General features: G+C 42.2%; 1 protein-coding gene across 1 annotated transcript in view; it reads right to left on the bottom strand.

The window, feature by feature from the left end:
* Positions 1-13,892: 13,892 nt before the first annotated feature.
* Positions 13,893-15,457, bottom strand: part of MAPK1 (mitogen-activated protein kinase 1) — a 35,456-nt gene continuing 33,891 nt past the window's right edge. Inside the window, exon 9 of the mRNA XM_069870695.1 lies at positions 13,893-15,279. The gene's annotated coding sequence lies outside the window, so the exon portion shown is untranslated. The remainder of the gene's footprint in view (positions 15,280-15,457) is intronic.

Genomic DNA, 15,457 nt, shown 5'->3' with positions numbered 1-15,457 from the left:
GATTCTTCATCGGGGTCCCCAAAGGCCTTTCAGAATTGCTATTCCCACTTTAAGAACATGAATACAAGCAAGGAGATTTGCAAAGCTCAAAGCCTAGAGAAGCCTTATAGAGAGGGAAACAAAACCTTGATGAGTCTGTTCCCTTCCCCAATTGACAAATAACATTTTAGATACTCCAGAGACAGAGCTAATGTTTTTTTTCAAGTTGTAACTCGACTTTCAATAACTTACTAGGAACTTATAGGAAAGTTAAAAAAGTTAAAAGCAAATTAGATGCGAAAATCACTGCTGTTTAAGAGAATATAAACCAAATGGACTTCTGGAAAGAGATAACATGGTCTAATTGGTCTGATAAAAACAGTAGGCCAAGCCCCAGACCCCATCCTATAGCTGGTTTTAGACAATGATAGCTTATACATTGCTAAGAAAATATTTCTGTTCCCATTAATCTGGATTGATTTCTGTGGTAGCCAGCCCATTGTTTATAGGGCAAAATGCAACAAGGCATCTAGAATTATATGAAGACGGATATTATTAAAGAGGTTATTCGTTTCTGTGATGTCGAGATGACTACACAAAGTAAAAAGCAATGTTGGCCTCAGGAATTTTCTACTGGAGAAGGACAAAAAGAAAAGTTTCTCCAGTAATTAGCATGAGTCTAGTGTAACTTTGAAACTGAATGAGAAGGAGAGTGAAGAGAATAACAGCGATAACAAGAAGAAAATAGGTGCTCTGTGCCTGTCAGAACACAGGATCATGCACTATGACACTGCAGACAGGCCTAACTGATTGATTTCTTTTGAATAATCTATCTAAAAAGTGTCTAAAAAGATTGCTGGAAGGGGAATGTCCAGAGCAAAACCTGTCTGCCTGTCCTGCACACTGGGATTTTTACAGTATCAAATTCACTGTGGTAGCTGCTAGACCTGCCTCTGCTGTTTCATTGCTTGTACTGATACACCTGCTGCTGTAAGATTAACCCAACAGCCTTATTTGTCACTTCTTAATTTTTCACGCCTCTTAATATTTCCTTCTTTCTTTTTCTCAATTAAATTCCATAAACCCCTGGAGCGCAACTGAGTCTAAAGACTAGTTTTATTTGGAGTCAAGAAAGAAACATCACTGATTTTTATTTTTCTTGATCAGATTAGCTGTAAGAGTTTCATTGATAGGTTGGAATCACAGGATCACAAGGTTGGAAAAGACCTCCAGGATCATTGAGTCCAACCATCCCTATCAAAAGGAATTATTTATATATGAATGCTATACTTCAACTTTCAGGTATTTCTGGGTTTTGTTTTCTCCAATACTATGTCAGTAACCAAGTGAGAAGGGAACAATCTTCTTAAAGCTGCTGAAGAATTTAGAGACAAAGTAGCACATAAAGTTTTCTTCAGCTGCCAAGATGTGCCTGTACTGTACTGGCTCCATCTCGTGGCTGAAACTGTACTGATTTTTTTGATAACACATTGAATCTTCTTATCATTGCCCTCATATAAATATTGATAAATAAATGTGTGAACTTCCTTCATAACTTTCAGAACATGTGGGTCGAATGTTTCTGGTAATAGAGAAAAGGGAGACTGGTTAGAGACAAGATTAGCTCAGGCAGGCATTGCCCATTTCCCTGTGTTACACCATCAATCATAGTATTTCATTACATCTTCCTCGTTAGTCTTAGAGAAGCTTCAGCCACACATAGTGAGAACAAGCATCCATCAGCACTTTTTAACTTCAGCCTGGACTCACATTGCTGCTCATGATCAGCTTGGTGTGGCCAGTGAAGTAACCTGCCACTTAGCTTCAAGAATTACTTAGAATGTTTATTTTGGCAGAAGGGGTTTTCCCTCTTTAAACAATTTTTTTTTTCATTTTAAGTAAGAAGTTAATATTTAAATGGAAGAAAAAGCAGATACTTTTCAGTTGTCTCCTGTAGAGCTCTTCCACTATCCCTGAACAAGAAGCGTGTTCAGTGACAGCCTTGATTTGACTGCTTGAGCACTCAAACCATGAACTCAGCACAGGAAAGGATAAAACACACAGCAGGAATTACAGAAGCTGCCAGCACCAGGACTCACTGACCACACAGGTCAGCAAGTCATTTGTTCATAGCCCGATTATGTAAGTTCCTATTTCGGTGCATAGCACAACTATGTATTTTCTCCAGACTGCAAGAAAAGCAAGTTGTTCCCTCTTAGCACCTTCAGGCTGGTGGCAGGAAGGCAGTGAGCTGACAGGTTATGCTGGATTTTCTATCCTGGAGCATATCAGCTTGTATATTACTGAATAGAGCTTCTAACGGTCACATCAGAAATTGCATTCATCTCTCTAAAAATAAGCTCAGAGATGCACGATTGCAGAGAGCAAGAGAATGCAAATTATGTTTCCAGAAACTGGTGGAGAGTTGGTTACATGACACAATGAGGCTAGTTGCACACATATTTTGGTAGCCTTGATATGAAAGACATAACCCCTGATCCATATGACGGGGAAACAAAGGAAGTGCTCGTTTCCATGGAGTCACAGGCCCCAGCAAAACATGTCTGGGAAGAACAGTCTCACTTGCTACGTCATACAGAGCATCCATGATATCCAAAGGTGAGTGACAAAGCAGCCTTACCTTGTAATGTAAGTGCCAAGCTGGAGCATATTCTGTATCTTGAGTTCTATTTATATCCCCTGCAGATGTGCTCAGAAATCTGAAAATCTCAGGTTTGCAAGGCTGACTCACAGTGAGTTAATAGGATCAAAGCCCCATTCTTTTTGTGGGCATCATCTGCGTTTCATAAATCAAATTTGCTCATAGCTGCACAACGATTTTGTATGAGGGCTTCCTTGCTAGATTTTGTACCAAGGGAAAATATTTGCATTAAGTGTGTTGCTTTGTCAGAGGTGGTATGCACACAGCACATACACACCATGCTACGCACCGTGCTGCACAGCTACTGAATACTCACTCTGTTCTGCTCTGGTAGTTACATGTTTGTCAATCTGCTTTCTGAGCCTGGCACAGTCACCAGTGTGGCTTGTAGCTCAGTGAGGCAGCACCGGCGAGAGGACAGGAGCAGAATGGGGTGACCTGGCCGTTGCAAAGGAGGCTTGCACCTTCTTTTCAACCACATCACGGTTAGCATTTCAAACAACTGGAACGCAGGTGGGAGGAAGCTATAAAAGGTTGTCTTACGTCAGCTCAAGACAGCCACATCCAGCACTAAGCATAATAGTTACCAGGCATATGTCACAGTACGCAATAACAATTACTTAAAATAAAGGCAGAGGTAACGCTGCTGCTCCACGTTCCGCAGCACATCCAGACAGAAAGTTGGTAACACAGAGGAGAAATGAAAATACTGCAATGCCATCTCAGTCGGTATCCAAGTCTGGAGAGGCTGGTACTCAGGTGCCCCTACTGCCTACAGGTCACAATCTTCAGCATTTGTTTCTGCATCAGTGTATTCCAAACAAGTTGCGGCAGTGCTAGCACACCATGCATAACAACTGTCAAACTTGTGCTTGCTCTTTGCTTTTTTGAAACTCATTTTGCATCCTGAGTTTTGCTATTGTGCTCCCCAGTATCCTTGTCAAGACCCTGTTCAGCCATCCTTTTTTGCAAGAGCTTCAAAAATATCCACATTCCAGTGCATCATTTCTGGGGTATCTCAAAGCTTTAGGCTTAAAAATATTCACCCGAGAGCTCTGTGTGGCTCAGTGAGGCACAGGACTGCCCCAACCCAGCTGCTTTGGCAGGAGGTCACAAGTCAGCGTAACTCATATTTAATGAGAAAAGCGATAGCTGCTCTTTCAGCAGCTCAAAGAATTACAGAGTGGATGGAGCAGCTCTCTGAGCAAGGTGCAAACAGTGCACGGAAACCATTACAAAGCCTTCAGAATAACTGTAGGGACCAGCAGGATCCCCTGAGCGTTAATATCCAGAAACATCCTGCAAGACACTTTGCTGCTGCTACAAACAAGATTTCACAATCCTTTGGATATTATTACAAGACAGAAGTCAAGTCACATACAAGCAGGGGTTTTAAAACACAGCAACAGTTTGGTAAAGTTATTTTTTTCCTGTTGTCAAGCTATGATGCTATTTTGTCTCAGTCCTTTATCTTGCATTGCTCGTTTGGTGCTCAGGTCAGTATCTATGAAGAGGGGAGGACGGGTACAGAGACAGAGAGAACAGATTGTACAGAGTTTGACAATCATAACTAGTGTAATAATCATCATTAATATTTATATTAAGAAAGTACCCGATTGTTCAGCTTGCTTCTATGCTTCACTTTCTAACATGGTGATGTCCTTTATTCATAGGTGGTTGGAATTGCTGGGACCCACACTAGAAACTGGGGGAAAAAAGGAGTAATGATCGTATCAGTCCTCACACAACAAAACTGTCTTTTAATCCTAATTTCTACTGCCTTGTCCAGTCATGCACACGCTGTGAGACTCAGCCTGCTTAAAAAGACCCAAATCCAAAAAGCTCTCCCAAATCCAAAATAAAAAAACCTCAGAACTTACCACGTGAAAAATAAATTATTGGCTAACAGCTTCAGAGTTTTGTTCCTGCTCTGAGCTATTCCTAGGTTAGCCTTTGGCAAACTTTGAAGTTATAATGCTAGAGGATTTATATGATATTTTTCAGAACACTCTAGATATTATTATTATTACGAATTTTACTGTTCAATGATCACATTTAACTGCTGTTCAGCGAAGGTTTGGTTTATCTAAACTCTATCCATGCCAGCTTTCCACCAGCAGATGGCCCGACTACAGACCAAGCTCATTCCAGCAGTTTTGCAATTAGGGGAATGAGCAGGAGAGCCTTTAAAGCGCATAAGGTCGAAGCTGCTCTTATGCTTTCCCTTTACCAGGCAAGGCTTCTAGTGGGAGGCAGAATAAAAAATATTATTACATCTTTTCTAGGGCCAATTTTCTTTCTGTTCTTTTTCCTCTCTGGAGACTCTACAGCCCCGTTGCTATAAAAGATGGCTTGCAGACAAAATGAATAGCAAACCTTGCAGAAAATGGTTTTGTTTTCTAGAATATAGATTGTGTGAAATCCAGAGCTTGATATGTGCAAATGAGTAGCACAAGAAGAATGAAAGCTTAGCCCATGAGAAGGAACAGCAGAAAGGGTGGTGGTACCAGGATAGGCAGCCTGGACAGCGAGGAGGGGTTCATTGTTCGCCTCTCGGCGGCAGCTCCAGGCTCTGTACAAACGTGAATGATGCTCTTTGCTCCCAGTATCTGCCAGTCAAAACAGAAGAAAGGATGGTGTGAGGGGCAGCGCCCTGTAGAGCACACGGACAATGTGACTGAAGTACGGGTGAAAACAAACGCAAAAGGGTAAATTCTGTGGCTAAATCTCTGACTTCATCAGTTAATGTATTTCTTAAGACCTGCAAAAATTAGAAAGCAAGAAAAAAAGATCTGCATTCGCCTCCTTTTCCTTGGGCAGGTCCAAAGGTGGCCTAAGTATCTCCCCATCGCTGCAGCACAGGCTGGACCAGGCTGGACCTTCAGAGCTTCCTTCCAGCCTGCATTTTTCTGTGGTTACCTGTGTTCGCTGGGCACACATTGGCCAAAGCTATCAGAGAATTGCAAATAGTTACAGAAAGTTCTCACAATGGACTGCTGGTTCTCCAGCTGAGGCCGGGCACTAACCTGACTCCAGACTTTAGCTCTGAAAGGGGTAAAGAAAGAAAACGAACCAACAAAAAAATGACTGATTACAGAAGACAGCAAATTGAAAAAGGGAAAATCATTGCAAGAGGATGCAAGGTAGGGCACCTTTGACTGCACTCGTTGCTTCCTGAGGGAGGCAGGGCACTGGGTTAATCCTGCTTTTGGGCTGGTGTAATCAAAACCACCCAGGAGCACTTCACTTCTGCTGCCTGCCGAGCCCTGGACACTGACAGTTGTGGTTCAGTCGCCAGCAGGATACAGAAACTGTGTTTATAGGAGAGTAGGAGCTGAGTTTACATTATCTGGTTTCCTCAAGCTTTTTAGATATCAGCTCTTCACTGCCTAAGTTGGTGCAAAGGTGAAACAGAGGGATCTATTGTCCCTGAAAAGGCCATACAGAGAGTTTGTAATTTTTACTAGTTCACCTGAAGATTATTTTATTCTAAAGATATTCCAGGGCATGGAAGGGTGCACTCCAAAAGAAAAGCGAATGAAGTCTCCCCCTCCTCTAATTTATGTACAGGTAGCAGGCAATAGCAAGGCCAGATCACTGAAATGCTGTCACACTACTTTTCATGGCAAAAATTACTAGGGGTTCAAGTGATTCATACAGGCAAGAAAACCCAAAATATATGCATTCCAAATTCCAATAATTTGACACAAAAATTGTCGTCACGAATCCATTCTCAGTGCAAGTGAATGCCTAGGCAATACTTTATAACCCGAATAAGCACCTTAAGAGCTGAAATGTGCTCTCCTGGTTAATTAATTACTATCTTAGAGAAGAGGTGCAGCAATTTGCAGATAGAGACACTAACACAAGAAATGCCACAGACTTCATTGGTGCTGCCCACCTCTCTACCCACAAAACACGCCTGTGTTCCAATCGCCACCTTCAAACAAGCTCTGCTGCACACAGGCTGCAGTCACTCGGGACCATCGCTTCTGAGGCTCTCTTGTTCTCTGGTACCTGTTTGTTTGTTTGTTTGTTTTGTCAGAGATGCCAGTCAGTAGCTCTCAGGGACACAACATTTTATTCTGTATTGTTTTGAGTATGTTTATTCTTCGAACTGTTTCACTTAATGTGCTTGCTGTAAATAAACTCAATTACCCCTTACGGTAAAAAGCCACAAGCTGCTGTGTCACAGCTCCTGCTTTGAGAAACTGTTTGATCTGTGTTAAGTGGAACTGTTTCCAGAGAAATGTTTCCATATGGTATTTGTCTCAGTTCACTTAAATACCTTGAAAAGAATCAGGCTCCCAAGGGCTGTACGTAACAGCTACAGGGAAGGAGATTTAAAGGGAAAAATAAGGTGAAGAATCACAGGAGCCAATGAAAGTGGAGAAGCAGACGTGTCATATCCAGTCACTGAAAGTCACGAGCGATGCTGGAAGGCCATTTATTCCCCCCGCCCCTTAATGGATTGATTTGAATGCAAAACAATTTTCTTAACGACTTACTAGTTGTAGTCAAAAACATGTGTTAATACAGCCCCTTTTTAACAGAGTGACTGGCAGCATCTGGAGCAGAGCAACAAAAGAGTCTGGCCCAACTGTTCCCTGTCTGCATCTTGAGAGCGGAGGGCAAATTATTTGTTCTTTGCTCGTTTATTTGGCAGTGTTTCAACTCTGAACACAGTTAACGTTAGCAGACAGCATCACATCGCATTTTTTTTTTGGCTCACCGGTTGCTTTTAAAAGAGCTACAACTTCTTACTTGCTTTTCCCCTCCTGGGCAGTTTGAAAACTCCAGACTCTGTCAGTGCATCGCTCTCACCTGTCCTTCCAAACAACTGTGCTCGCACTACAGACCACCAGGACGACTGTTTCTAAAAGCGAACACACAAAATGTTTGCTAAACCTGAACAGTTTTCTACAAAGTTTCTTCCAAATCAGTGTGCTGCTGATGGCTGTCACCACAATACACAAGGGAAAGGAAAAACCTGTTCCAATTTATCCCTCTGCCACCTCCACTGCACAAAGGCAGCACAGGCAAAGGTCCTTGCCAAGGTTTTTATTATGGTCTCACGAGGAAGTGTCCTTTGCCTACTGAAAACCTCAGCCCTAAGAACTACCAACAGCTCTCACCAAGAAAGGAAAACAACAGATTTCAGAATTAAAGCTGGGGTGAACTCTGCTTCCAGATGAAGTTAAAGAGTGAATGAGGAAGGAAAATCTCATCAGTCACAAATAAGACATCCAACAAGCAACATCATTAATCTGCACTGGTGAGAAACACCAAGGGATGAAGCCAGAGGGACAGGGAAGAGAGAACTGTAGAGGAAGATTCCATAGTGGTATCCCAGCGGGAGAGCAGCATCCAGGACCGCACATCCCAACAGCTGATCACTCTGCTCCCCCATCCCTCCTGCCTCCACTCAACACGCAGTTCCAAAAGCCTCCTCCATGGTACGTGGTAGAAGGGGGTTTTACCTGCACGGGGACAGCCGACAGGAGCTCCAGGTAGCTGGAATGACAAGTTGCTTCTCTCTCCAACACTGCAGAAAATCCAGCCATTTGAACATTCTTTTGAAGAATTCTGTAGGACTAAAACATCCACCCCCCAAGGAAAAGGCGTGAAAACCCTTAACACAGAATTTACTCCTACACTGACCGACTGACAGGCTCTCCACAACACACAAAGGCAAACTGTTCGAAGAGCTTAACGTCTGACTGTGAATTAGATCCCATCAGGACTGTTTCCTGGAAGGGAAAGGGGAGTTGTTCCCAAAGGGGTCCCCGCCAGCTCCTGGCAGGACCCGCCACACCCTCTCTCCTGCCTGCACCCCCCGAAGCAACCCACACAGCTTTGTGGCTCCATTCCTGACACTGCTGACCATGAAGGGAGGGCAGCACAGCAACATTATTTGCTTTAGTTTAAAAAAGCCCCAACACCTTGTGTTCTTTGCACAGGTCAGAGATCTTCCATTTTTTTTCTTTGGATAGGAAACAGACAGTCCTTTGCTGGAGCAGACAGGCTCCAAGGACAAAATGCTGCCACAGCAACAGTTTCCTACTCAGCTTTCAACCATAAATCATCCTGTGTTCACTACTTGCTCTACAAATGGTTAAGAGATATTTACATAAAAATGTATTATTACTCTGCTGACAATCAGTTTGACATAAGTGTTGATTTGCTGTCATCTGGCAAATTATGTTGGAAAGTTACTGCCTAGAAAGAACTCCCGGCAATGCCGTAGTTGCCCAGAACTTGTTACTAGGGCCAGATTGCTGTGGAGGCACCAAAGGGTTCCTTGTGAAAGGCACGGACACCAGCTTTATAATCACCAAGTGCAAGCACAGGCCCTTCAGGAAGGCACAGTTAAGATTTGCAGCTAAGGCAATGTCATGCGTTTACAGAGCAGCACCACGAAGAACTAGACCGTGTGTTTACAGTAATTTTATTTACAAGTTACCACATGACACCTGTAGTACTACAGCTTTTATAACACCATTAGCAGTAAAATAAGTCACATCTAAGAAGAGTAGGAGGCAGCAGAGAAAAATGTGCAGAGAGAGCAGGAAAGCTATGCAGTTATAGCGGAGAATAGGTATTTTTCCACAGAAAAGCCAGCGGGAATATACACATTGAGAAGAGCAAGTTCTTCAGCCCTGTTATTTCTACAGCATCAAAGGTTTTGTACAGTGACACTTCAGGATGATAAATACCACACACCAGCAGTCAAGTGCAAGTGGTGGGGAGATAACTGTTGCAATATCTTGCCCTTCTGAGCACCCAGAAAGGAAAAACAAAGCTTCCCTCTTTTAAGGGAAAGTTATCCAGGGCTGGTTTATTGGCAGAGCCAGGAATTGCTACTGGGGGGCTAGGAGGGACAGAACTTAAGACTAGAGAGTTCCCATGTATTGCATATTGCCTGTGTGGCCTTATCTGGTCTTGAGTTAAGTAGTTGGTGAGCAAAACCAGTTGCAGCATTCCACAAGTCTTTCTAGAGTGCCGTGATCTAATAAGGCTGAGCACAGCTTAGCAGGATCCCAAAATTGAGCAGAGAAAAAAAAAGCCCTTCTGCTCTCTTGGAATCCTTGGCTCCAATGATGCTGGTGTTGAGCCTGGGCTTTTCTCAAGAGAAAAATTGTAGACAAGCAATTCTGGAGAAACACTCTAGACTTAAATGTATTCTTACGATAAGACTCAGAAGAAATAAGCTGAATGTAGCATCAGATGCAACCCTTTCCTGCTTCCAAGTACAACAGCAGCCTCCAAAAAAAACACACAAGTATTTTGCAGGACCCTTTTTTACCCCTAGACATCCTTAATAGCCTGGAGCAACTGTTAACGTACACAATCCATGCTAGTGGCTGGAAAGACAATGAAAGTAAAAGCTGAACAGTAATAATTATTTCCACTACTAACTACACACAGGATATATTGCTTTTGGTACAATGCCATTTATTGTCACAAGAAGAAAACCAGTGATTAAGTTGAGCACACATGAATTATACAGACCTTTGCTACGCTGGAACAACAGCGCATTATACCGAGAGAGATGGCACCGAGTCAGCTGTAAAAACAGCTTAATACAGTTCTCCCCAAATACCAAACATACTTCCAAGAACAAGTTTATAAAGTAAGTTTAGCTACAAAAGAATGCCTAAGAAATGACCACAGTTGTTTTTCCCTTTATCACCACACTTCTGTCTAGAGTGCTCTGTTTACACTGCACGGGAGAGCTAACGCAGAACTGGAACACGCAGCTGCAGCGACACCAACTATATTCACTGAACTATTTTTTTGAGCGCGTAAGCTCACTGGCAAAAGTTTGTGTTCCCTCCACTGCAGTGTCACACTTATTCAAAAGCCTGCAGAAGTAGATCTGCACGAAAACTAACAAAAAGCTTGTTAAAAACACAGAATACTTTAAAAAGTATGAAGTTTGAACTCTTGAGTCTACGGTGTCTCAACTAAAAGTTAGATTGTGAGCTTTAACACTTGCAAGAATATAGAAAGGGTTTTTTAGCCACAATTTTCTCTTAAGTACTAGCTATTGGAATTGAAGGTGAATGAGGAAAAAGGCTTGGCTAAAAAACCTTCCCCTGAATCGTTCAGCTCACTTGCGATATAATCAGTTCAGTAAGTCTCAAAAGCCAAAATTCTGAATATTCAGCATTTCTGCATTTGCAGTTTTAAGGCAGAAAAACATCTTCAGAACAAGCAGTTAGTCTTGGATCTAAGAAAAAAACCCAAACCCCTTATAAAAGGTGCATCCCAGGTACTGCAGCAAGAGCACATGTAGATTTTTCTATGGCATTCTTTTACAGTATTGGGTTTTTTAGAAAAGCCCGACTTTTGAAATGGTTTTCAGATGTGCTGCAGCACTCATCGAGGCTAGAGAGACTAAAGTTTTCCATTGTTATTTCTGGGTTGTGTATTCAAGGTCAGTGTTAACATGGTCAGGTGGCACTACCAGCAGCGTGGGTTGCGGCGCCGCTGGAGGAGCTGCTCCGCGTCCTCTCCCCAAAGCCAGCGGCTGCGGCCAGCGCTGTGAAGCGCAGCTGTGTCCTTGGCTCAGCTTTACAGCAGAGAAAAATAAAAAGAGCAAACAAAAGCGGAGCCGTAATACTGTCGGTAATCTACAGCCTCGCGAGATAAGGAAAAGAGCAAAGAAGTGAAGTGATCAAGTCAGGGCTTTGGAGACAAATACTGATGTGGACAGCGTAAAACCCCACGGAGAGCAGCAGCGAGGGAAGAGAGGAACTCGGCAAGGTCAAAGGGCAGCCCAGTCCCAGCAGCAATGGGAGGAGATTCGAGAATTACAATTCCAGTTGACAGCCAATACATTTGTGTACCACAATCTCACAGAAAGACTCAAGGGATAAATGAAAGTCTCTAACTCTGTATTTTCAGATGAGAAAATTCTGCAAACCCCACATGTCGTCATTTCTTGCTCTTTTCTAGGAAATCAGGAACAGAATAGGATTTTTTTTTCAGCCTTCATGTACAAACATAAGGTCCCTCTGTATGAAGTAAAGTGAAAAGCTAGAACGATCACACATTTCTCTGCCATACCGATTAATTAGATGGAAATGGAAAGAATGTAAGAGAAATGGGCTCTTTGTGGAACAAAGAAACCCTGTGAAATGGGGTTTCATGCCACATCCTTTCCCCTCCTTACCTCTACTTATTTTATCACCTGCTTGGACATCCCGATCCAGATCCCAGATCCCATGCAGTGCTTCCAACAGGAAGAGTCTCAAGAGACCTTCCAGCATTCTTGCTTACCTCTTCACTGCGGTCATGTCATCTAAATAAACAGCATCAGTAATCTAGCATTTATCATCAGAAAGCTCACAAATCCTACAGAAGAAAGATTTTTGGAACTGGGACTCAATTTAGTCTCTTTGAATAGGAAGACAAAGAGAAAAGTAAATAGCCAATAGCAAAATATACTGAAAAAACTGGTAGAGTTCTGGAAAATGCCTGAAGGAATGTCATCAGTGACTTAGAGAGGGGAGAGAGAGAGGGGTTACAGAACAGTTCTTGGACCTGGTTCCAAGATGAGCCTCCACAAGAAATTCGCCCAAGCGGGGCTGCATTTCTGATGGGGAGGGACGTGAACGCCGGCCACCTCCAGCACCTGCAGAGCACCAGGATGTTGTGTGCACTCACCAAGGCCACCTCTGGAACTGGAGTTCAAGCTCTGGAACTCTTCTGAAGCTAGGAACGACGTTCACGTGTGGGGAAAAGACCCATCAGAGCACGGTACCCATCAACAGACCCAACACATAGTGATGCCATGAAGTTCCCAAGTCATTCTACACACCTCTTCTTTTCTTAAGCTTGTCAAGCGTTATGCAAATACAGTTTAGTAGAAAGAATAACCGAAAATGAAACGCATGCAACACAGAAGCAGGCATCTTCGGTCTGCAGAGAAGGCCCTGGGGTCTACAAAGCTTGGTGCCATCACCTACACTAGTTTCTCTTCCAATAAACACAGCTTGTACTCGAAAGCAGTGCCTCACACGACTTCACCAGCACAGGCAGCTCGGTTTCCGCAGCACCCATGGACCAGCCCACACAAACCACAAGTCCACACTCAGACCCAAGCACCCATCTCCACGTTCTTGGGCTCCAAGACTTTAAGGCTGTTCACCACACTTGAAGCTCACATAGAGAGGATCAGAATCCAATTCTGGTGAAATACAGGAAACACGCTTGATTTTTCAAGCTAACCCTACTTAAACCAGAGTGTCAAGTCAACCAGCAGCTTATTAAAACCTCTGCTGAGACACTGCAGGGCAGTTGCACCTTGAAATATCTCAGTGAAGTATCCACACGTGTGAACACAGCATCCTGCTAGAGGGAACAAAGACAGCAAGAGGCAGCCACCATCAACGAAAAAGTATCAACGTACACAAACCCATCTATGGAAAAAATGAAATTCTGTAACATTCTGGGGAAAAAACTACGTACTCTGCCGTGAAAGCGGAAGAGGGGATGGAGGGATGGACTTTGACAGGCCAGCTCTCAGAGTTGTTCCAGACCTGTCAGGTACAGCTAAGCTCTCTTCAGTTTCAGGCCACATTTTCTGTGTTTTCATATTAAAGCAGTTTCTGGCTGCCACTGTCCAACACCACCTTTTAAGAGTTCACTTCTTTGGCACAGTCTGATATTAGGCTAAAAAAAAAAAAAAAGCAAACGTTAAAAATTCATTAAAAGCCTGTTACATTGATGTAAGCCTACTTGCATCACTCCCAGAAATCACACCTTTCAAACCCTTGGCCTGAAAAGAACCTTTCTGTAGTCAAATGAAAGCATTTGCTCTCTAAGGATTGCTCAAGTAATGAGTAGCAAGATTTCACGGGAACAGCGCGAGTGCTGCATGAATATCACGTCAGAAGTGTGTGAATCATCACAGATACAGGGATCCATTTGCATTACTTTGCGCTCAACAATCCAAAATAACTCCATAACTTTCTTGCACCAAAGATCAAACATTTCTGCCTGTCTATAAAGAAACTTCACCTGTGGTTTTGGATGGCTTCCCTAAGTGAATTTCAAGCTGGGATAATCACAGTGGAGAAAGCACAGTCGAGTAGTTACAAATATTCAACGCAGGCTGCTCAGTGACAGTAATTTTTTAGATAAGCTGATGGAACAAACACCCGTGTATTTACGGTGTATAAAACAGCAGCTCCTTTCAACGCAAAATTCCAGTCATTGTAGATACGCACAGTACTATGCTGAGTTGGTAATACAGGGACACAATTTAATGATTTTCTTTGCATTTGTTTTTACAAGATTCAGATGCCAAAAACAAAACAGAACATTAAGTTACCTGATTTAAAAAAGAAAATCACATACGTTTACAACATCAAAAGAATAAGACGAAATATAAACTTTTGCTACTTACAATTGATCTATACAGATTAACCAAATCACAAATCTGTCACAATATAAACGTTTAATTGTTACAGTGAATAAGAACATACAGAAAATGATTTTTTTTTTTTTATAAAATCTTCCTTTGCTTTTTTATTTTAAACTTACCATTAACTAAATCAGCTATGCGGGACTTGTGGGGTACATGACTAAGAAGGCACCAACAGTACAAAGCAAAGACAAAGCAGTTTTGAGTATTTTAAGAGTGCTCTACGCTGATACAACACAAGAAAAGGCAACAATAGTAAGTAAACCAGCTGCAACCTTCAGAAATTTGTTCTAGACTGACAAAAGTCGTCTGCTTTGACATTCCCTCCAACGCTGCACTTCGTTCAACCACAGCACATGCTACAAAAACCATCGTAAGCTTCACTTTACTAATGTGCACTTTTCACTAATTTAGTGTCTTGATTTCAATTGTTAACTAAACCCTTTTGAACCACAAACTTATTTAAAACTTAGTAAAAGGATTGTTTGGACTTTTTTTTGTTTAAACCACTGCATTTACAAAAATATTTCCCTTAAAATCTGGGATTGCTTGAACACATTGCTGTACAAATATAAAAGTACTATGCAAGGGACCAAATTCAGGAGTATATGGTGTGCATGTAGAGACCTATATTTATACCATATCACTGTGCTGTAACAACACAATAAATTTATCCATAACCAAGGACTATGTAAACTACGCTAACATAAGCAATATATATTAATAAAGTTTAAATCTATAGTACAGTTGCTCAGCAAACAACTTCGACATGGTATAAATATATCATAGCATATTACAGTGGGCAGCAACAACAGGTTTTTCTACTTCTCAGTCAGGAAAACCACGCTCAGCTCCTTGGGCTTCCTTTGGCCACTGCCGAGTTACATCATCACGGCTACTCCCGAAAGCTCCTGGTGCACCACGCCGCTCAGCCCATGTAGTGTGTCGCACACTTCGGGTTTGATACATGTGGGATAGTGATGAGGAAGAGTCTGGCGACAGTCAGGACAGCAGAGTAAGATGCTGATTTGCCAGAGCATCCATGAGAATTTTTTATGTTTGCATATTTTTCTTCAGCTGTAAGGTTGGAATGTTTTTGACAGTGAACTGTTTACATTCCTTATTCCCAAACATCTTTACCATTAAACATGCATGTTACTTTGACTAAGAGTTGCTGTTCTCCGCTCTAAAATATAAAAACTACCTAAAGGAAAAAAGAAAAAAAATCCATGTAAAATGATGAAATAATGACCTAACACAGTGTTGTCAGAGGCACCTTCTTTTAAACTGTTTTCAAAATCTGACCCAAAAAAAAGAAAAAAATCACACTTCTGCATTTGGTGCATCAACAAATTCAACCCAACAGCGTTTATTGAATTCAG

Source organism: Phaenicophaeus curvirostris, chromosome 17, assembly GCF_032191515.1.
Source record: "Phaenicophaeus curvirostris isolate KB17595 chromosome 17, BPBGC_Pcur_1.0, whole genome shotgun sequence".
NCBI classification, from domain to species: domain Eukaryota; kingdom Metazoa; phylum Chordata; class Aves; order Cuculiformes; family Cuculidae; genus Phaenicophaeus; species Phaenicophaeus curvirostris.
The sequence above is the reverse complement of the archived record's forward strand: the minus strand, read 5'-3'. Positions and strand labels throughout refer to the sequence as shown.